The sequence below is a fragment of the Schistocerca piceifrons genome, chromosome 2 (genome assembly GCF_021461385.2).
Source record: "Schistocerca piceifrons isolate TAMUIC-IGC-003096 chromosome 2, iqSchPice1.1, whole genome shotgun sequence".
Classification (NCBI taxonomy): domain Eukaryota; kingdom Metazoa; phylum Arthropoda; class Insecta; order Orthoptera; family Acrididae; genus Schistocerca; species Schistocerca piceifrons.
The window spans coordinates 879,575,247-879,598,563 of NC_060139.1; the positions used below are offsets into that span (position 1 = coordinate 879,575,247).

The window sequence follows — 23,317 nt, forward strand, 5'->3', positions numbered from 1 at the left end:
AGGTTAACATTAGTAGAAGAAAGGTTGGTACACACATTTAAAGCTTTTCTTTCAGTTGTTAAAATGGAGAGACTGAGTAGTCGTTACTGATTCATTGTAGATTGAAGGTAATTTCTTATTAGTTTCAGATTAGAAAAAGTGTCTCGCATGATGCGTCTGAGACACAATTGGTGAAGAACTATTGCATAATAAGTGATGTATAGCGTAATTATCCAAATAAAGTCCCATTAAATTAAAAACTCAAGGATTTCTTGAGCTGTCCATCTAGCAACTACATCCACTTTTGTATCGGACAGAGCAAAGTGACACATTAGTTAGCACACTGGACTCGCATTAGGGAGGACGACGGTTCAAACCCATGTCCAGCCACCCTGATTTAGGTTTTCCATGATTTCCCTAAATCGCTTCAGGCAAATGCCAGGACCATTCCTTTGAAAGGGCATGGCTGATTTCCTTTCCTAATCCATTTGGACCGATGACCTAGTTGTTTGGTCCCCTCCCCTGAATCAACCAAGCAACTCACTTGTATTGGTTGCGCGCAGAGGCCTTCAATACTTTATTTCTTGATATTGTCATAACAGTTCTTGTATAAATCAGTCTTTGCATTCAAACACTGACTGACGAATTTCTTCTTGAATTAATAATCCAGAATCATGAACTAGTTCACCCATCATTGTTTTATTACCCTTCCTTGCTCCTCTTCGTTCAATGTGAATTGTGTATCACTGCGGTTTTTAGTATGGCCTATAGCACTGTCTCACCCCATACCCCACCCCCATAAACCACGGACCTTGCTGTTGGTGGGGAGGGTTGCATGCTTCAGCGACACAGATAGCCATACCGTAAGTGCAACCACAACGGAGGGGTATCTGTTGAGAGGCCAGACAAACATGTGGTTCCTGATGAGGGGCAGCAGCCTTTTCAGTAGTTGCAGGGGCGACAGTCTGGATGATTGACTGATCTGGCTTTGTAACATTAACCAAAATGGCCTTGCTATGCTGGTACTGTGAACGGCTGAAAGCAAAGGGAAACTACAGCCGTAATTTTTCCCAAGGGCATGCAGCTTTACTGCATGGTTAAATGATGATAGCGTCCTCTTGGGTAAAATATTCCGGAGGTACAATAGTCCCCCATTCGAATCTCCGGGCAGGGACTACTCAAGAGGACATCGTTATCAGGAGAAAGAAAACTGGTGTTCTATGGATCGAAGCGGGGAATGTCGGATTCCTTAAAAGGCAGCTAGGTTAGAAAATTTAAAAAGGGGAATGGATGAGTTAAAGTTAGATATAGTGGGAATTATTGAAGTTCAGTGGCAGGAGGAACAAGACTTCTGGTCAAGTGAATACAGGGTTATAAATACAAAATCAAATAGGGATAATGCAGGAGTAGGTTTTACAAAATACAAAATCAAATAGGGGTAAATTCATTAATAATGAATAAAAAATAGGAGGCGGGTAAGCTACTACGAACAGCATAGTGAACGCATTATTGTAGCCAAGATAAACACGAAGCCCACTCCTACCACAGTAGTTAAAGTTTATATGCCAACAACCTCCGCAGATGACGAAGAGATCGGAGATATGTATCATGCGATAAAAGAAATTATTCAAATAGTGGACTGGAGATGAAAATTTAATAGTCAAAGGGGACTGGAATTCAATAGTAGGAAGAGGAAGAGAAGGAAAAGTAGTAGGAGAATATGGAATTGGGGTAATGAATGAAAAAAATCGACTGTTTGTTAAAAAAAATCGACTGTTTGTTAAAAAAAAGAAAGAAACGACTTCCAGGGTTTCTTCAAAATGCAATATGTATGACATCTGTACAATGTTTTGTTCTTGTGCAATAAATGATTCAAATGTGTATGAATTCCTAAGGGACTAAACTGCTGAGGTCATCGGTCCCTAAGACTTACAGGCTACTTAAACTAACTTATGGTAAGAACAACACACACACACATGCCCAAGGGAGGACTCGGAACTCCGACGGGAGGGGCCGCGCAGTCCGTGACATGGCGCCTTTAACCACGTGGCAATAAATAAATGGAAGTGTTCCGGGACTTCATGTACACCCTGTACTATATTAATCTACACAACATGTCAACGGTACCTGCAGATCGAGACTTGCTGTCGCCTCTGTTCCTACTTTTAAGCCGGCAGGAGTGACCGAGCGGTTCTAGTCGCTACAGTCTGGAACCGCGCGATCGCTACGGTCGCAGGTTCGAATCCTGCCTCGGGCATGGGTGTGTGTGATGTCCTTAGCTTAGTTAGATTTAAGTAGTTCTAAGATCTAGGGGACTGATGACCTCAGAAATTAAGTCCCATAGTGCTCAGAGCCATTAGAACCTATTTTTAAAAGAAACGACGCGCATACTAGGGGCACTAGATGAGTAAACTGTTTTATGGGGTTCATATTTTAGCAGACATGTCATTTAATAGACAAGGAATACTGACGGATGTCGCGAGAAGACGCGTTTTCTAAAATCATTCAACATTACAGTAGATTACTCTTCGTTCCGTAACAGTTTTCTGGTTATAAAAACCTTGTCTGTGAATAAAGAACATGGAACTAAAGAGTCAGCGGTTTCCGGAATGACGATAAAACCAGGTGGAAGAAGATTTCCTACTGGTTTAGAGATGTAGCAAGTCTGGCTTTCTCCGGATTTGTCTTCGCACTGACCAAAGCGAAGGCTGTCCATTGCGGGGAGGGACTGTCTTGAGATAAGCCCGAACTTGTTTCTGTTACCGGAGAAATTAAAATGATAAAACAACATATTAATAAATACTCTTTGCTAAATATTTTCTAAATGATGACGATTGTGTGCGTAGCTTCGTTCAACGGACATTAAAAAAAAAAGTCAGATCCACGCACACTTAACTGCTACCCTGCACACGTATTTTTTTCGCCACTTCACGCGAAATATAGTTTTGAGACTGTTCATGTGCTTTATTAGACTGTAATTGGTCCCAAAGACATCTTTGCTTTGTACATTTGTATGCCGCGACAATCTTATACCCGTGACTTCGTCCGCGCATAAAATACGCCGGCGCGAACAGCTGCTCACAAAGCTTTGCCGTCCTGCCGGCATATTTGATTGCAGCAAGCGTCAATGTCCTAAGGTGTGTAACAGCACATGCTTTTATGACAAAACTGCGGTAACTTCCATTCTACCCGGCGTGTCAAAATGAAAGCTGTATCACATTTTACGTTAGACCTGCAAAAATACAACTGAAAATCACATCCAATTCCGTGCATTAGTTTTTGCGTGGTGCGCTTACAGACATACACACAAAAATTCTAAAAATAGTTGTTTTCGCTTCGATAGCTGTTATAAAACACACCGTCATAGTCAAAAAATGGTTCAAATGGCTCTGAGCACTATGGGACTCAACTGCTGTGATCATCAGTCCCCTAGAACTTGGAACTACTTAAATCTAACTAACCTAAAGACATCACACACATCCATACCCGAGGCAGGATTCGAACCTGCGACCGTAGCAGTCGCACGGCTCCGGACTGCGCGCCTAGAACCGCGAGACCACCGCGGCCGGCGTCATAGTCAGTTTTCTTAAATATCTCCTACGTAGACACATCAAGTTACAATTTTGTTACATGTGTCAGTTCACAATGCAGTGGATACCGCTGATCGTATCATTCAAAGGATATTGACTTATATGCAGCAAAGCTATGTCCAATACTGAATGAGTTTCGCTGCCAATATCTTGAATAGCTTGGTGGACGTCACTCCAGATCACCATCCTTTGAAAAATTGTTAGAGATACCGTTAAGGGAACACTTCCTTTGAACTGTAACGCTGACAATATTATTACGAAGTACAGATTCAAGAGCTACACCATTCTTCAACGCTACCAATTTGTAAATTGAAAATTGTTAACCTGTTATCAAAATAACTGTTTAACCAATTAGCTGTGTTCATGCTTCACGCTTTACGATTGAGAAGATACAGTGGGGTGGGGTACTGCAACGTGCTAATGCTTAAAATGTACATCACAGATGGTCAAAGCTGCGCACTATCAAAATTATTGCTCAATTTTTGACACAAAATCGATTGCAAGGTTGTTATTTCACACGTGTTCTGTTTTCCTCTTTATAATATGACTTCAAGTCGACGACGTTACATTGTGGTATTAAAAACCCTCAAGTATATACCAGTACTAAGGGTGAACAAATACTGAGTGCTAAATAAATGTCTACTGCATTCGAAATCATCCAAATAAAAACTACAGTGTTTTATGATGATAGCAAACACAAGTAGCTGATTCCTACATAGTTACATGCCGCGAATCAACATACTTTTTTATTGTTTAAACTTCGGGCTATATTTGAACAAACAAGGTCCTTACCTTATGCTTCAGTGATTCCCTCTTTTCAGTCAGCAACGTTGGAATGACTATATAAAATCGATGTCACCCACTTAATAATCTTCTACTTTGTAAAAGAAGTTGACGATTGGCCTCCAAGCCCCGATTGTTATATGTCTGCACCTCTCGGGACCTGGGCCGACTGCCCTTTTTGCCAACGTAAACATCCCCGCGCTTTTACATTTTGTGCTGTGTGGCGTTAGTTGCATGCAAGGGGTTTGCCGCATGAACTAAATGTCACTAAGAAGTTATTGCTGGCTATCCGTTCTTCGTCGTGACGCCAGAAACATTATCAATCAGTTGGCACAACGTTGCGAACTTACCAAATGGTGAGCTAATTCGCCTTTTTCACTAGTCTACTTGCAACAAATAATTGCTATACTTGAAGTAACTGTCAATAATGAAAAAAAAAGAAAACTCTGATTTGACAAGAGTTTTCGCGCCCATGCACGGGGCCCCGTAGCATTTGCTAACTCCTGTTACGTGACTAATCCGGCACTGCGAGAGGGAATACGTGAGAGTGCATGAACTCTTATCTTTTTAATTAGCGCCATACGATCATTTCATTTCACTTCTTCAGTTTTTCGTTGTGCTACTCCATGCTCACCTGAGACCGAGGCGGCATTACCATAGCCTTGAGCGCAGCACAACGTAGTATCCAGCCCATCTTTTTCCAGCTACTGTTGAATATCTTTTGATTTATCCTCTGCAGTCTTCCCCGACATTTATTTCGGATGTATTTTGCATACATATGGAGCCTTGAACTCCAAACTACTTCCCATTTATTGAACATATTTATACGTTGTTTGGGATTGGATTAAAAACTGTCTGGTCCTGGGAGGGCCCCAGGCACGGAGGACAGTGGCAGGCCACCTCCTCCGCCACCCTTTTGGTCTGCCACGGCACTGATTAGAGAACTGGAGTAGACTAGGGCGGAAGTGGCGTCCAATTGAAAGATTTGCCCACGGCCCTTGAGTCACACTTAAACAATCACTACAGCACTTCCCCCACCCGCCGGCCTTGGGCTTTTCCCCCACTATAGCTGTTAAGCTTGCGTCACACAGGACGCTGCTCGGCTGCTTGTTGCCGCTAGTTAACAAGTGACTGCGGAGGTTATATCAGAGAACAGAACACGCGGTAATACGGTAGGCGGTATTTCAATATCGTTGTAAATGTATTGTTGAAAGTGTGAGAAAATCAAACGTATTCAACTTTAAAGTTCTTTATAGAACTCTTGTAACACAAATTATCGCTTACTGCAAATTTTACTTCACTTTGTGGCGTAGCCTATAAATGAAAATAACTTAGTAACTGGTATGTGGACCAAACCGGTATCGGTAATGTTTGTTGTTTTACTTCTTCATCTGACACATGATTAACATGAACATTACTGTTGCGTGACAGTGATGGGATGATATACGTCAATCATATATGGTATCGGTGTTGTTAATACACGTGGGAATGGGCGTTTCTTCTTAGCTCCTTAAGTCGAGTTAACCACGGACAGGTGATTTTTCCAAATGATTTCGGGTTAAGTAATGTAAAAAGCAATAATTAACGTTAGGCCTAACTGAATTTGAATTGTACGAACTGTCAGTGTACTGTAGTGTACAGCGTAACTTCTTTTCTACGTTATATTTGCAGTCGTTCGATCGTAATAACCTGTATCACAAACTGTGCGTTTTTCGTAGATTGCAGTAACATATGATGGATGGATATTTGAGACAAGTATTGCATTTATGTAATTGGCAAAGATATGAAAACAACATTTAGCATCCTGTCAGCAACAGAACACACTGCAACAGGAATAGCATTGAAAAGGATATTTCGCCTTTCGGCACTCATGAAACAAGTTGTCAAAGCCTTATTAGAGGTTTTGACTTATCTCTTCTGATATATGGTACCAGTACTAGGTCTGCTCTGTAGACCTAGTAACTGGGCACTTTTCCGTGACTAATCAGCAAGACTGCTAGAATAATGGAGAATACCGTATGAAATATATTTTTCTGGGTAAGATTTTGGGAGACCATGTGTTTTTTGTAAAAGCTCTGCTTAGAAGTTCTGCATATGGACACTGAGGTAGCGTTGCAACTATAAAAGTGCATCTAAGCAGACGCATTTATCACAGATAACAAAGCTACTGGGGAGGGTAAGTTTCAATATGTAGTTGATGTTACTTGTCAAAATAGATTTGTAGTTACTTTGCATTGTTAGACAGTTTTATAGAGCCATCAGAGAATTGACCAGCGTATGGTGGCATGCAAAGTGTTCATAAAGATGTAGCATGTAGATAAACAATCTTATCCATGAAGATGGCTTGCCATAAATCTTCATTGATCTTGCACATAGTTGAGTCAGAGTCTTTAAGTCAGAGAATTTTAATGAGTTGGAATAGATTTTAGCCCACCATTGACACAGCAGGTGAAGTGTATGTATTAATCTGACAATTTTTGGAATGCGTTCAGTCCATCTTCATATACACTGTTGTGTTTGCCCTGTTTTCAAATATGCCATGTAATCTGTACACATGTATATAGGTACTGGTTTCTTATGTACCTAAATGAATACTGGCACATCAGTAAGTACCATCATTGGCACAGTACTGTTTATTTGCTTATGTTGTTTGTTTTGGCAAATGTCTGATCAATAATGTATATAGTCCTGAAGATGTAATGATCACAATCTGCAACAAATTGCGCTGATAATACATTTAAGTTGTGCCAGAGGTGGTGAATTGGTGGTAGCTTTATACTGCAAGTGAGAAGTTGCTGCAACAGCACATTCACTTACACCATGAATAAAATGATTCTAACGAGTCTTTTCCATTTTTTTTGAGATGGTAATAAATTTGTTACTAACTTAATAAATACCTCAATAGTTTTATTGGCTCCAACCAGCTCTTATTTTTTGTAAGTGTCAGAGATCAGAAATCATGCAACTGTGTGCTGCTAAGAAGTAGGGTTTTTCATTTTACAAAAACAATCAAGAGAATGTTTGGGACTGTGAAATGAAACAATGAGCAACAGAGATACCAGTCAGCATGAGATCTTCTCATTGTGGTTCCTTGTAGTGTCAAGCTTTATTGTCTTACATTTGTTACCGCGAACTGTGAATCTAAAATCTCAATAGTGGAAGTGCATTAGTATAAGGAACCTTAGGCATGTTAATTAAAGAACACAGACACACATCATCACAATTTCTGGACAGTTTAGGCCTACTCACACAACATATATAATATTGATGATGCCAGATACTGATCACTTATCAGTCTCAAAATACATACACCATAATAGCTGTTCATAGCTTGGCTACATGTAAGTGCACAGTTGGAGGTCCGTACTTAACCTGCTCGGCCACCATTCTCATAACAGTAACATATTTCTCAACAATTCTGATAGTGCATGATACACTTTGCAAAGTCCATAAAGATTTTCATCACTGCAGTTAACACGGTCTATTCTCATATGAAGTCACGGTCCAAGTCCTTCTACTGCCTTGCATCTGGCTATTTATAGTCTCATCCTTTGGGCAGTAATGCATCACTTCATGGTTTTTAGTGTATTACAAGAGAACGCTTCATTAATTTATGATACAGAAGGGAGAATATATAAAACTTGTCCGGCTGGATTTTTAGCATCAATTACTTAATGCACCATGTTGTTTGAATACTTGTGTTTTACAGAAACATGAGGCACTACTATTTGATTTTATAATGATACTGTACTTTTGTGTTCAACAAAACTTACCCAGCTTCTAAGAGAGCCACCATTTATAGTTTATTTAACAGAAGTTTAAGCTTTGAATATTTCCCTTAAAAATCAAAGTTTGAGAGGTCTAAACATCACTGGGTTCAGAAAATGTCAGACTACAGTACTATGAGAGCAGAATTTTGAAATATTAAAACATATGAGTGGGTTGTGTGTTGAAATCATATCTTAATTAATTAATAACATTTGACTTACAGAAATTCAGTCAAAACGAATCACTGTCTTAGAATCAGGAACAATTGATTCACAAAGCTGATTATTTTGTTGGTTCTTAAGTTTCAGCTTTTACCCATGTATTTTTGCATGGTAGGCCTAATGAAATTATATCTTCTAATTTACAACTACACTCCACAAACTACTGTGAAGTGCATGACAGAGAGTATGACACATTGACCCAGTCATTAAGGTTTTTCCCATTTCATTCATGTATGGGACATGGGAAAAAATGATTATTTGAATGCCTCTGTGTATGCTGTAATTATTCGAATCTTATGTAATGATTCCTATGTGCGTAATATGTAGGGGTTTGTAGTATATTCCTAGTGTCCTGAAACTTTGTTAGTAGGCTTTCTCAGGATAGTTTGTTTGTCTTCAAGAGTCTGCCACTTCAATATCTCTGTGACTCTCTCCCATGGGTCAGATAAGCCTGAGACAATGTGTTGGCTTTCTCTGTATATGTTCAGTATCCCCAGTTAGTCCTATTTGGTACAGGTCCCACACAGAGCAATATTGTAGAATGGGTCACGTGAGTGATTTGTAAGTGATTGTACTTCCCCAGTATTTTACCAATAAACCGATGTCTGCCTCCTGCTTTACACACAACTGACCCGATGCGATCATTACATTTCATATCCCTATAAAGTGCTACACCAGAGTATTTGTATGAATTGGTGAATTCCAGCTGTGATTCACTGATATTGCAGTCGTAGGATACTACATTTTTGTTTTCATTTTTTGAAGTGCACAATTTTACGTTGCTGAACATTTAAAGCAAGTTGCCTAACTTTGCAACACTTTCAGATCATATCAAGATCTGGATGAACACTAATGCAGCTCCTTTCAGACAGTAATTCATTACAGATAACTGCATCATCTGCAAAAATTCTGAGGTTCCTATTAATCGTATCCACCAGGTCATTAACAAACAGCATGAACAGCAAGGGTCTCAAATCACTTCCCTGGGGCACATGTGAAGGTACTTCATCTGATAACGACTCCCATCCAAGACGACATATTGTAATGTAAATGGATAGATAAAAACACACACACAAAAATTTAACTTTTACAAGCTATTAGAGCCACTGGCTCCTTCTTCTGGGAGAAGAGAGTTGAAGGAAAAGGAAGATAGGTGAAGAAAAAGGACAGGAGATGTTTAGGGAAAGGGGTACAGTTCAGAAAAGTCACCAAGAACCCTGGGTCAGGGGAGACTTGCCAGACGGGATAAGAAGGAAAGACTGATCATAAGACAACATACTCAGTCCAGTCACAAATTTCACGTGAGATCCCATATGATTGAACATTTGACAGTAAGTGTAGACGTGGTACCGAGTCAAATGCTTTTCAGAAATCGGTAAATAGTGCACCTGCCTGTCTGTCTTGATCCAAAGCTGTCAGTGAGAGTAGTGTTAATTGGGTTTCACATTATCAGTGTTCTCAGAACCATACTGACTGTTGTCGAGGAGGTCATTCTGTTCAAGATACCTTATTATGTTTGAACTCAGAATATGTTCTAAGATTCTACAACAAATGGATGTTAAGGGTACTGGACAATAGTTTTGTGGATCACTTCTGCTACACTTAGATGGGTGTGACCTGTGCCTTTTTCCAAATCTCATGTGTTTTCCTTTCTAAAGGAACATGTGAAAATGGAGTTTAAACATTTCAGCGTTTGCTTTGCTACCCTCAATTTCAGTTCCTGTGTTATTTGCTAGGGTCTGTGTACACTAACTTTGGTGCCACTAACCACTTTTACATATGAGCAGAATTTCTTTGGGTTCTTGTACTTCGGTAATGATTGTTGCCACCACAGCCTGATATGTCCTGAATTAATTAACTTTAAAGGGGAAAACAATTAGCCTACCTCACAGTGTTCATGGTTGGAGACAGTTTATTTCTAACGATGATATGTGAAATCCTTTACCAAATGTAAAATTTGTTGTGGCTGTATAAATAATAGTTTATACAAAATTAATTTTAACGATTAGTTGCAAATACTATTAATACCACTTGTGCAGACAAGTAAGTGTGATAGTTACAGATCATTTGAAGAAATCTCATTAAGATAATGTGGTACATATTTCACACAGTATTCTTACTGCCCACTTTTGCTGAGTAGTACTGGATAGTCCATCACTGAAGGGGGAATGAACTGAGTGTCCCAGCATTTACAATGAAATCATTCAGTGATACGTTATCATTAATTGGTTGACCTATTACTTTCTTTTCATTACTGGACACCTGATTAATGCACACCGTGCATGTTGGTCCAAATGTATGGTTATCCAGGAAACATAACCATGGAAAAATGGCAAAGTAATGTCATAAACAACATGACTTACTGCTTTGCATTTGTTGATTATGCCACGACGTATAGTATATGTCACGTCATAAAAAAGTATTGAGCATTATTACTTAACTTGCAGCATTTGGTCTGTGGAGCATGAGGAGTTAGCAGTTAACTTAAGCTTTGATATTGGGTTTTGGTATTAAATGATGAGTTCTCTTCATCATTGATGCATTGTGTTTGGGAGCATTGGGGGGGGGGGGGGGGGGGGAAGACTTTTGTAACTTTGCTTCAGATTACAGTGGAACATCCTGCTGAACTATGGCACTCTAATGTCGTGGCCTAGAACATATTCTGAGCTTGAGCATAATGAGATATCTCAGACAGAATAAACTCCTTGCCATCCTGTACAGATTCCAAAAAATCAATCATGCAAAACCCAAGTGCATAGAGTATGTATTGATCAAATTTTGAAAAGCATTTAACTGTGTACCATATCAATGTCGATTGGTGAAAGTACTACCATATAAATTTTTAAAAAAGTAACTGGATCGAGGATTTCGTGGTATGAAAGATACAGCATGTTATCGTGGACGGAGAGTTGTTGATAGAAGTAGAAGTAACTTCATATGTTCCCTAGGAAAGTGTGTTGACACCACTCTTCATGTTGTGTAATAATAGTTGACAGATAATATTAATAGTAACCTCAGAGTTTTTTGCTGTTGATGCAATTGTTTATAGTGTAGTATAATAGTTTAGAAAATGAAACACTTTGGGGAGCAAAATAACTGATGATGTCAAAGTAGAGAGGATATATAATGCAGACTGGCAATGGCAAGGAAAGCGTTTCTGAAGAAGAGGAATTTGCTAACATCGAGTATAGATTTAAGTGTCAGGAAGTCGTTTCTGAAAGTATTTGTATCGAGTGTAGCTCTGTATGGAAGTGAAATGTGGGCGATAAATAGTTTAGACAAAAAGAGAATAGAAGCTTTCGAAATGTGGTGCTACAGAGGAATGCTGAAGATTAGATGGGTAGATCACATAACTAATGAGGAGGTATTGAATAGAATTGGAGAGAAGAGAAATTTGTGGCAAAATTGACAAGAAGAAGGGATTGGTTGGTAGGGCACATTCTGAGGCAACAAGAGATCAGCAATTTAGTATTGGAGGGCAGCGTGGAGGATAAAAATCATAGAGGGAGACCAAGAGATCAATACACTAAACAGATTCAGAAGGATGTAGGTTGCCATAGGTACTGGGAGATAAGAATCTTGCACAGAATAGAGTAGCATGGAGAGCTGCATCAAACCAGTCTCTGGACTGAAGACCACAACAACATAACAAGGGGAGGGGGGAACCTACACAGGTATCCACTCAAATCTAGGTAACATTTCAGCATGGTACAAATATTGGCAACTTGCCTTACATGCACAGAAATTTAAATTTGTGTGCTTTACAAACTGGAGAAATGTAGTATGTAATGAATACAATAATAATGCATCACAGTTGGAATCAGCCAACTCAAACAAATACCTGGGTTGTACAGTTTGTGTGAAATTGATATGATCACATATGCTCCGTCATAGGTAAAGCTGCTGACAGAACGGTCCATTGACAAGGCACATGGGAAATATGTTCAGTCTACTGAGGAGAGTACTTATAGTACTTTTGTGCTTCTCATCTTAGGATATGTGCAAGTATGGGTTCTATATCAAATAGGACTAACTGGAAATATTAGATATATTCAGTGAAGGGTTGCACGGATAGTGATGGGTTTGAAAATAGAATTAAACTAAGCAAATTAAACAAGCCTTCGGAGCATTGTGATAATTTTTACAGTGGAGACAGCCGCATTCAGACAAGATCTGGTATGAGATACTTCCTTCCAAGTTAGCTTTTCATCTACTGTCAGTCCTAAGAATGTAAAACAGCTGAGTTCCCTGAATGTTTGAACACCTTGGGGCAATAAAATTTTGCTGTTGGGTTTTGTGTCAAAAACTGTAGGCATACTTTATTTTATGTACCTTTTCAACTTCTCATGGCGTGATGAATAGTCTATTAAATTTCGGGAATGCAGCTGCGCAAATAAAACTTCCTCCACTGATATTTCGGCCACATATTGTCCAGCCATCCTCAGAGTGAGTCACAAGGTTGACAATAAGATGCCAAGCGCGGCCTTATGTGCTCCGCCGCAGTGGTATTGTGCATGCGAGTCACAGACGCTGGTCATCGGCAAGGAAATATGCTTACACATGCGCAGCCTGTGGCGAAGGCGTACTGGTGTTAGATTTGCTTATCGATGTATGTTCGGCAGCAGTGACACCATGACAACTTCTCTGTAGTTTAATTACCTCGAGCCGGATTCCATGCTTTGTCCAAATTAAAACCATTATCTCTATTTATTAAATTATTAACTAATCTAATCTCTATAGCTTCCTTGAAAACAGAATCCCAAAAGGAAGAGGTGGATGTTAAAATCTTCACATCACTGTAATTCAGGGAATGCCCTGTATCAATGCAATGTCCGGCAACAGCTGACTTGTCTCTCTCTCATAAGCGTGTGTATCTTCAATGCTCCACTCATCTCTCATGAATGGTATGAGTTGTTTGTCCTATGTATGACTTCTCACAATTTCCACAAGAAATCTCGCACACACCCGCTTTACGAAGCAGTAAATTGTCCTTTATACAGCCGAATAAAGCTGCAATCTTCGTGGATGGCCGGAAGATCACCTTAACACAGTGTTTCTCAAGAATACGGCCGATCTTCAAGGAAAGAGCACCAACATATGGCAAGAACTCATTTGATCTGAAGGAATTTATACTTCTTCCCCATCATATCCCTGCAGTCCAAGTTTTCCATTGAATGATGTATGAATTTGCTGCGGAGAAAATCCATTTGCTTTAAAAACGCTCTTGAGGTGTGTGAGCTCTTCTTGCAAATTCTCTTAATCGGATATACAGTGCGCCCTATGCACTAAAGCCTTAAGGACACCTATGGTCTGTGAAGGGTGATAGCAGCTACTCACATGTAGATATAGATTTGTGCGTGTTGGTTTTCAATATACGGCATGCCCTAATGTGCCATCATCTTTACAGTTCACGGCAACATTCGGGAAGAGGAGGCAGCCGTCATTTTCTATTTCCATAGTAAATTTTATAGTAGCATGGATATAATTCAAATGCTCAAGAAATTGATGTAATTCATCCATCTCATGCGACCATACCACAAATATGTCGTCCACGTATCTCCAGAAGACCGTTGGTTTAAAACTTGCTGAGTTAAGTGCCTTGTTTTAAAAGTCTTCCATGGATAAATTAGCTAGCAGGGGGAGAGGGAGCTACCCATAGCAATGCCATCGATCTGCTCAAAAAATTCACCATTAAACTGAAAATAAGATGATAAAAGCACATGTTCAAATAAGGCCATAATGTTCTTATCAAAATGTTGGCCTATGAGAGATACAGAGTCCTTTAAAGGTACCTTGGTGTTCAATGATACCACAACAAAACTAACAAGCACCTCTGTACTTTTCAGCCTGACATTGCTAAGTCTCTGAATAAAATCCATAGAATTATGAATGTGGTGACTACATTTTCTTACCAATGGTTTTAATAAGAAAGTTAAATATTTGGCAGTAAAATACGTTGGTGAACCAGTAGTGCTCGTTATAGTCCTCATAAGTAAGTCCTTTTCACTCTCATCCTTATCCATCTTGTGAAGTTTAAGACGACCATAAAATCTCGGTGGTACTGCACCTCGCACTTTTAAACTTCATGTGACTTCCTTTGGTAGTGATGAAGCATTCAGCAAGGCAGCAGTCTTATTGTCACCTTGTTGGTAGGATCTTTGTTAATCTTCTGGTATGCACCAGACTAAGTAGACCTCATGTCTTTTCCATATAGACTTCTTGAGACAAAAGGACGGTAGCATTACCTTTATCAGTACACAGGATGATTGTCAGTATCCTCACACAGCTTTTGTATTGCACATCTTTCTTCCTTGGAAACATTACTTCTTTGTGGATGATTTGTAATTGCTCGGCAGGTGTCACATCTGATTTCTTTAGCAGAATCCTCTGACAGTGGTCGGACAGCTTCTTCAATGTCACTGATGGAGGATGATATCGGCAAAGTCTACGGACTAGGAGCAAAATTTAGCCCTTTACTTAAAACGGAAAACATGTCTTCGTCCACACCCTTACCCGTCAAGTTTATGACAGGACGTGGCTTCGCGAAGTGGCTACAAAAAGACAGATTGCAAAGTACAGGTGATTGGATCAGCCTTGCCAAGTGGACTCTGTTGTTCGATGTCCTGTCATAAATTTTATGAGCAGATTGATGGCGTTGATATGGGAAGCCCCCTCTCCCCACTAGTAGCTAATTTATTCATGGAAGACTTCGAGGACAAGGCACTTGACTCAGCAAATTTTAAACCAACGATCTTCTGGAGGTACGTGGACGACACATATGTGGTATGGCAGCGTGGGATGAATGAATTACATAGATTACTTGAGCATTTGAGTTCTATTCATGCTACTATAAAATTTACTACGGAATAGAAAACGACAGCTGCCTCCCCTTTTTGGATGTTGTCATGTGCCGTAGAGATGATGGCACATTAGGTCATGCCATATATTGAAAACCAACACACACAAATCTATATCTGTGTGCCAGTAGCTGCCATCACCCTCAGGTCGTAAGTGTCCTTAAGACCTTAGTGCATATGGCGCACTGTATATCCGATAAAGATAATTTGCAAGAAGAGCTCACACACCTCAAGAGCATTTTTAAAGTGAATTGATTTTCTCTGCAACAAATTCGCAGAGCATTCAATGTAAAACTTACAATGCAGGCATATGACGGGAAATACGATAGTAATTCCTTCAGATCAAATGAGTTTTTGCTGTATGTGGGTGTTCTTTCCTCGAAGATAGGCTGCATTTTTTAGAAGAATTGTGTTAAGGTGATCTTCCGGCTACCCACAGAGATTGTGGCTTTACTTGGCTCTGTAAAGGAAGATTTACTGCTTTGTAAAGTGGGTGTGTGTGAGATTCCTTGTGGAAGTTGTGAGAAGTCATACATAGGTCAAACAACTCGCACCGCTCATGAGAGATGTGTGGATCATTGAAGATTCACACGCTTATCAGCGCCAGACAAGTCAGCTGTTGCTGAACATTGTATTGATACAGGGCATTCCATGAATTACAATGATGTGAAGATTGTAATATCCACCTCTTCCTTTTTTGATTCTGTCTTCAAGGAAGCTATAGAGATTAGATTAGCTAATAATTTAATAACTAGAGATATTGGTTTTAATTTGGACAAAGCATGGAATCTGGCTCTTGAGGTAATTAAACTGCAGAGAAGGTGTCATGGCGTCACCGCTGCCGAACATACATCAGTAAGCGAATTGAATGTCAGTATGCCTTCACCACAGGCAGAGAATGTATGATGTGGAAAGAGAAAATTATTTGAATCATTTCTCGTTAGCCAATCATTGATATACAGGTATACCAAGAAAAGCAATGTATCCATCTATCACCCACCAGACTCATCTCCTGATGTAATCAAAAACATTAGAGAATACCTCAGTTCGTGTGTACTTAAGTAATCTTTGGTGGAGACTTTAATTATATATAGAGAGATGCTGCATAAAGTGTGCTTGGCTGTCAAGAGGGCAGTGTGTGAAGCCTTCAATAACTACCGTAGCAGAATATTGTCAAGTGTTCCTTCATGAAACCCAGAGAAATTCTGATCGCATGTGAAGGCACGAAAGTTAGTGTCCAGTCCCTAACGAATGAAGCAGGAAATGAAATTAAGGGTAGCAAAGCAAAGGCTGAAATGCTTAACTATGTTTTCAAATGTTCCTTTACAAAGAAAAATCCAGGAAAATTTCCCCAATTTAATGTTTTTACCACTGAAAATATGAGTGAAATAATTATTAGTGTCACTGGTGTTAAGAAACTGCTGAATCAGTTTAAACTGAAAAATGCTCCAGGGCCCAAAGGAAATCCTAGCAGATTCTGTACTGAATTTGTGGCTGAACTAGTCCTTCTTCTAACTGTTATATTGTAGACCGCTCAAACAGAAAACTGTGCTCAGTCGTTGGAAGAAAGTACAGGTCACAGCTGCCTCCAAAGAGGGTAGTAGAAGTGATCCACAAAACTACCATCTAATGTCCTTGACATTGATTTGTTGTAGAATCGTAGAACATATTCTGAGCTCAAACATGAAGTATCTTGAATGGAGTAACATCCTCCATGCCAGTCGGCATGGATTCTGAAAACACTGATCATGTGAAACCCAACTAGCACCACTCTCGCATGAAATACTGGAAGTTTTAGATCAAGGCTGTCAGGTAGATTCAGTATTTCATGATATCTTAAAAAGTATTTGACTCAGTGCCACAACTACGCTTATCATCAAAAGTTCAGTCATATTGGGTCTCAAGTAAAATTTGTTACTGGACTGAAGACCTTTTGGTAGGAAAGATACAGCACATTATCTTGGACAGAGTGTCATCATCATTTCTAGATGTAACTTCAGGTGTGCCCCAGGGAAGTGTGTTGAGACCCTTGCTGTTCATGCTGTATGTTAATGACCTTCTGTACAATGTTAACAGTAACTTCAGAATTTTTGCATATGTTGCAGTTACCTATAATGAAGTACGGTCTGAAAGAAACTGCATAAATGTTCATTCAGATCTTCATAAGATTTCAAAGTGGTTTGGCAACTTGCTTCAAATGTTCAGAAAAGTTAAATTGTGTGCTTCAAAAAATGTAGAAAAAAAGTATTATCCTATGAACTATGTCAGTGAATCACAGCGGAAATTGACCAACTCATACAAATATCCTGGTGTGGCAATTTGTAGGGATATGAAATGGAATGATCACATAGGCTCATTTGTGTGTAAAGCAGATGGTAGACTTCAGTTCATCGGTAGAGTACTGAGGAACTGCAATCACTTACTCACGTGATCCATTCTAGGATATTGCTCAAGTGTGTTGGGCCTGTACTAAATAGGGCTAACTGGGGATACTGAATGTATACAGAATGGGAATATGAATGGTCTCAAATTTGTTTAACCCATGGGAGAGTGTTATCAGGATGCTGAAGAAACTGAACTGGCAAACTCTTGAAGACAGGTATAAACCCTAGAAAGTCTACTAATAAAGTTGCAACAACCTGCTTTATATGATGACGTTAGGAATATACAACAACCTCTGACATATTGATTATGTATAGAATAATTACAGCACGCTCAGAGGCATTCAAACAAACATGCGTGAATGGAATGAGAAGAAACCCTAATAACTGTTACAATGGTATGTATCCTCAGTCCTGCACTTCTTGGTGGTCTGCAGAGTATAGAGGAAAGAAATGTTGATGTTGATGTAGAACAGAACCTTTTTGCACTCTCCACTGTTCATAATTCCAGTCATTTCTATTTGGTGTGGATCCGACATACTTTAACAATATTCTAGAATGGGTTGCATGAGTTTTGTAAGAGAACCCTTTTGTAGACTAATTGCATTTTCCCAATATCCTGCCTATGCAGTTGTCTGCCACCTGCTTTACGTATGGCTAAGTCAATATGATCATTCCATTTCATAACTGTATGAGTTGTTACACCTGGTATTTGTGAGTTGACTGATTCCAATTGTGACTCATTTTACTGTAGCCAGAGAATACTACATGTTTGCACTTTATGAAATTTCTGAACATTTAAAGTATGTTGCTTTATCCTTGCACTGCTTCAAAATCTTATCATTGCCTGACTGAGTATTTGTGCTGTGTTTTTTAGACAGTACTTCATTACAGTAACTGTATAATTAAAAAAAACCAGAGGTTACTATTAATATTGTGTACCAGATTGTCTTACTATACAGCAAGGGAGCCAATTCAATTCCCTGAGGCATGCCTAAAGCTGGTTATAAATCTCTGGATGACTCCATTCAAGATGACATGCTACATCCTCCCTATCAAGAAATGTCAATCCAGTCACAAAGTTTTTTCGATATCATGTATGATGGTACCATTGTTAATAAGTATCAGTACAGTGCTGACGGTGAGTCAAATTCTTTTCATAACTCAAGAATTATAGTGTCTACTTAATTGCCTTGATCCATGGATTTTAGGATGTCAATGAGAGAAGCACATTTTGGATTTTAAAAAACCAATATTTTTAAAATTCATACTGGTTGTGATGGAGGAAACGTTCTGGGAAAGGGGTGGCTGGTGAGATGCTCAGAGGAATGCAGCTGGTTTGCCAGCTAAGAATGCAAGAGGGAGGGGTGACAGGCGCATTACCTCCTGCCACCCAAACATAGTCCTCCAAAAGATTTCCCAGACCCGCCCAAACCACACACCCGGAACTTTCTACTTCAGTCCTGTCACAAGCTTACCCTACCCCACCAGAGGCTGGGCCATCGCTGAGAGCAGCCATGTCATAGACCAACTCTACTGCAAACACTGCACAGTTTTTTATGTGGGTATGATTACCAGTCATCTGTCCACCAGGCTGAATGGCCACTACCAAACTATTCCCAAGAACAAAGGGTTGGGGTTGGGTTGTTTGGGGGAAGAGACCAAACAGTGAGGTCATCCGTCTCACCGGATTAGGGAAGGAAGTCGGCCGTGCCCTTTCAAAGGAACCATCCCGGCATTTACCTGGAGTGATTTAGGGAAATCACGGAAAACTTAAATCAGGATGGCCGGACGCGGGATTAAACCGTCGTCCTCCCGAATGCAAGTCCAGTGCAAGAACAAATTTGACCACACAGTGGCACAACATGCAGCTGAACACAACATGCTCAGTTTCAATTTCTCCTTCACAGCTCGGGCCATCTGGGCCCTTCCCACCATCACCAGCTTCTCTAAGCTACACAGTTTGAAGTTACAAACACAACACATCATTTGCTTCTGTAGTCGTCCTGGCCTCAATCTCTGGTAACCCGCTATCCCCACATGTTACACCCAACAGTTTCTCCTCCCTTTGTCCTGTTGGTTCCTCCCAATCATGTCCCCATGTCACCTTCAGCAAGCAGTGCTCTCCACCAGCTTCAACAGAAGTGTCCAACTTGTGCAGCTGCCACCCCTCCCTCCCACATTACTAGCCCGCAAACCAGCTGCCTCCCTCTGAATCGCTATCCAACCACCCTAACCCCTCTCCTTGCCTCCCAACTCTCTGTCCCTCTACCCACCCAACCACCCCACCCGACACAAACCTCACCTCACCCCGGTCCACCCTACATCAGTCCACCTGCCGAAATGAGGCATTGACATTGTATGTCCAGTTGACACCATGTTTGTTTGTTTGTGTACTTTCTATGTGTATTTTACAATAGCTGAAAAGCCCCCCAGGGGGTCCACAACGCTTTTGTGGATACATGCGTAGCGAGCACAGGACCCTGAGCTGTGTGGCCCTCCTTCCTTTCCAGGCTGCATACCTTCCTTTTCCACATCCTTCCCCATTGCCCCATCTTCGCCCCCTCCCCCCCTCACCCCCGCCTCTTTCCTTCCCTTTCTCCCCCTCTGGGAGTATGTTTTGTGCCTACGTCCGGAGACGGATGCTCGAAAATGTAACACATTTTTCGCTTTCTTTGCTTGCAAGTCTTCATCCTTCCTTTGTCCTTCTTTTTTCCTTACCTCTTCTCTTTACCCTTTTCTCCGCTGCAGCGTTTGAGACCTCTCTTCTTTCCTTTCCCTTTCTTTGTTTTTCCCTTTCTCTTTTTTCCTCCCTGTGTGTGTCTGAAGGCCGACCCACGCATTTTCATGCGTAGCCAGTGACGGGGTAATGCGTAATTCCCTGCCCCGGGTAGACAGGTAGGACATGTACGTACCCCCTGGTAACGGCCAGGCCCAGGGAGGGGTGATTACCCGAGCTGATGCCTTCCGAAAGTGCCGATTGGTCCGTCTGTCCGTTTCTCGGGAGGTGTGACCTGAGGTGTGAACAATCACCTAAGGTGGGAGTGCCCTCAGAGAGGGCCCACAAAAGGGAGGAGCGCGCCATCGGAGACGCTGGTAATCATGGGGGATCCTTCTGCAATGGTTTCCTCATCTCCTACTATGTCTGCTCACAAGCGTAAGTTCAATGAGTCTCAGCCACAGACAGTTATTCCATCGTTGCACACAGTTCCTTGTTGTTTCTCGGTCTGACGAAGGTCACGACTTCTCCACGGTCAACCCTTTCATTATTCAGAAAGGTGTCTACGCAATTGCAGGTCCTGTAAAGTCTTGTTCCAGATGACGAAACGGCACCTTGTTGTTAGAAACAGTCAGTGCCCTCCAGGCACAAAAATTGCTGCATACTTCACTGCTACACACCTTCCCTGTCAGGGTGGAAGCGCACCGCACTTTAAATACGTCACATGGGGTCGTTTACACACGCTCCCTCGACGGATTGTCCGACAAGGAAATTCAACACTACCTGTCTGACCAGGATGTAACGGCTGTTCATAGAGTCATGAAAAGGGTTGACACGAACATCGTTCCAACCCGTACTGTCTTCTTGACATTTGACAGAGTTCAACTCCCATCGAACATAAAAGCGAGCTATGAGATAATTTCCATTCGCCCTTACATCCCAAACCCTACGCATTGGTATCGGTGTCAGCGGTTAAATCATACCAGCCAGTCCTGTTCCAATCCGGCCAAATGTGTTACGTGTGGCAAGGGTGCCCATGAGGGTGCTTGTCCACCTCCAACTCCTCATTGCATCAACTGTATGGGTGACCATGCTGCTTCCTCTAGAGATTGCCGCAGTTTTAAAGATGAAAAGCTCATTCAGGAAATCAGAGTGGAGGAAAATGTGTCGACCTTTGCTGCTTGAAAATTATTCGCCAGTCGAAAGCCCACAGTGCCTCAGACAGGTAAATACAGCACTGTCCTTGCCTCTCCTTGGCCAACAAAGGAGGTGGCCACACAGACTTGTGATCACACCTTTAGTGCCATGGTCGTCACATCAGCCAACGCAAAGATCACCCATTCAACCTCCCCACTTCGCCTGCTCACTCTAGGGCTCACCCTTCATCAGGTTCTGCTAAATCTCGAGCCCAAAAGTCAGGCACCCGGACATCCAAAAAAGAGCCTACTCGTGAAGATTTTTTACGTATCCCAACTCCATAGCCATCGGTTCCTCCTTCATCTAAACATCCTGTTTCCAAGAAGGCTAATAAGAAACCCAGTTCCTCTCCTTCTCTGCCACGGCGCCTCTCTTCTACAGCACAACCTGGCGGTAGCCGCCCTCAGCCGTCTTCTGTGTCGCCGAGGCACACTGCTGGCGGCCGATCAACTGGCCAATCGCTGGTGGCAGGAGCTGCTCCTGAACAACCTATGGATCAGGATCTTCTGCCTTCGGCTGAATGCTGTTCCACGCTGTCGGTTGCAAGCTCTGAGCAGTCGTTGAGTTGACTGCAACCTTGGTCACATTCTTCCATTTTCACCCTATGTCCATTATCCATTGGAATATCCGCGGCATTCTAGCCAATCGGGATGAATTGTTGATCCTCTTACGATCCTACTCGCCGGTCATCTTCTGTCTTCAGGAAACAAAGCTGCGTCCCCACGACCACTTTGTTTTCCCCTATTTTCCGTCAGTCCGATTTGATCTCCCCTCTGTTGAAGGCACTCCAGCACATGGAGGACTCACGATTCTTCTCCATGATACTCTCCATTATCACCCAATCCACTTAAACACTTTCTTCCAAGCAGTCGCTGTCCGTCTTTCCCTTTCTGGATACACCTTCTCTCTTTGTACTGTATACATTCCATCGTCCACACCAATGGCACGAGCTGACCTCCTATTTGCTGGTTGGGGACTTATATGCCCACCACCCGCTTTGGGGATCTCCACATCCTTGTCCGCGTGGCTCACTATTGATAGATGTCTTCCACCAAGCGGATCTTGTTTGCCTCAACACTGGGGACCCTACATTTTTGTCTGCTTCCACAACAAATTTTTCTCATTTGGACCTTTCGGTCGGTACTGTTCCGCTATCTCGGCACTTTGAATGGTTCGCCCTTACTATTACACACTCGAGTGACCACTTTCCATGTGTCCTTCGATTGCAGCCACAACTGCCATATATGCGCACGCAACACTGGAAATTTGCCCAAGCCGATTGGACACTTTTTTCGTCTCTAGCGACATTCGATGACCATCACTTTCCTAGCATCGACGATGAGGTCACTCATATTACAGACGTTATTCTTACAGCTGTGGAACGTTCAATACCTCGCAACTCCAAATTTCGCGTTTTCAGACACCAATCTACTTTGGCCATCTGTATTCACTATAAGCAGTTCCGTGCGCGATGCCGTCGCGTCATCCGCGATAGCAAGAAGGCAAGTTGGGACTTCCTTACTAGCCCATTTAATGCCTTCACTCCCTCCTCGGAAGTTTGGAGTCGGATTCGACGGTTGTCTGGCGCACTTAGTTTCTCCCCGATCTCTGGGCTCACTGTCACGCATGATACATTAGTGGACCTCGTCGCAATTTCTAACTCATTGGGTCAACACTTTGCTGAGATTTTGAGCTCTTCAAATTACCCGCCAGCGTTTCTCCCGAAGAAATGTACAGCGGAAGTGCAACCTCTTGCTTTCTCCACTCAAAATCGTGAAAGCTATAATACTGTTTTCTCCATGCGGGAACTCCAACATGCACT

General features: G+C 41.5%; 1 protein-coding gene across 3 annotated transcripts in view; it reads left to right on the forward strand.

The window, feature by feature from the left end:
• The first annotated feature begins 5,386 nt into the window (after positions 1 to 5,386).
• Positions 5,387 to 23,317, forward strand: part of LOC124776286 (glutathione S-transferase 1-1-like) — a 66,309-nt gene continuing 48,378 nt past the window's right edge. Inside the window, exon 1 of one of the 3 annotated variants that reach the window (XM_047251192.1) lies at positions 5,387 to 5,524. The gene's annotated coding sequence lies outside the window, so the exon portion shown is untranslated. The remainder of the gene's footprint in view (positions 5,525 to 23,317) is intronic. The other 2 variants (XM_047251193.1, XM_047251194.1) reach the window with 2 other exon arrangements.